Here is a 1,260-nt window from a genome sequence, read left to right as displayed (position 1 = left end):
ATATATATATATATATATATTAGGGTGGTCCTTAAAAAAGTCATTTTCGAATTTCCTTGCTCCCAGGGGCTCAAATGGTTCCAAATAGATAAAAAACAATTCTCTGAAAGTTTTAGCTCTCAATATTAACGTTTAGATAGAGCGCAATGTTTTTTAAATGTAATTTAGCGAACAAATGAATAAATAAAACACATTCATTTGTCGCTAAGTTATACCTAAAACATTTTTTTTAAATTTTCACATTTTTTTCCATGCTCTTTCCATACAAAGTTTGATTGAATTGCGCTCTATCTAAACGTTAATATTAAGATCTAAAACTTTCAGAGAATTGTTTTTTATCAATTTGGAACCATTTGAGCCCCTGGGAGCAAGGAAATTCGAAAATGACCATTTTAAGGACCACCCTAATATATATATATATATATACGAGGTCTGTTCAAAAAGTACCCGGAATTTTCGTTTTTTCAAAAAAATATTTATTTATTCGTCTACATTAATGTGGTCCCCTTCAAAGTAGTCCCCCCCAGATATAATACACTTATGCCAGCGTTTTTTCCAATTTTCGAAGCACCCTTGATATTCACTTTTTGATATGTCCTTGAGCACTCTCAGCGATTCGGCCTTTATTGCTTCAATCGAGGAAAACCGCCGTCCTTTCATTCATGGGTCTCTTCAACTTTGGGAATAGGAAAAAGTCACACGGAGCCATATCTGGTGAATTTTTGCACTTGCAACACTTTTATTTCATTTTTTACGCAAAATTTAATACAAATTCTTTGACTTTTCAATTCTTCCATTGTAAAAATCGCCGAGCTCAGAAAAACACGTCGAACCTTAGCGACTACCACAGACAAAGTAAACAGTGAATATAGCTGAAAATTTCATCATACTTTAGGGGCATGTATACCAACACAATAAAAAAAAAATTTTGACAATCAGACACTCCAGACCCGCGAAATTTAATTATTAGTAATTCCGGGTACTTTTTGAACACACCTCGTATATATATATATATATATATATATATATATATATATATATATATATATTTTGTATGATTCTGAATTTGATGTTGACATATGTATTAACAAAGTCTAGTAATCGGGCATAACATCAATAAAAAACATGAATTCCTTTCAAACATTTATTTTAAATCCATACGTTTTGGCTATAATCCTAGCCTTCATTCAGTGGAAACTAAAAATAAAACTAGTTGGTATTGGTATTTTGCCTTGAGGCAAGTTACATGAACTTCCCGAT

Source organism: Ctenocephalides felis, unplaced genomic scaffold (genome assembly GCF_003426905.1).
Source record: "Ctenocephalides felis isolate EL2017-DRISC unplaced genomic scaffold, ASM342690v1 CF-g0.4_SCAFFOLD_01170, whole genome shotgun sequence".
Lineage (NCBI taxonomy): Eukaryota > Metazoa > Arthropoda > Insecta > Siphonaptera > Pulicidae > Ctenocephalides > Ctenocephalides felis.
Note: the sequence above shows the minus strand (reverse complement) of the source record.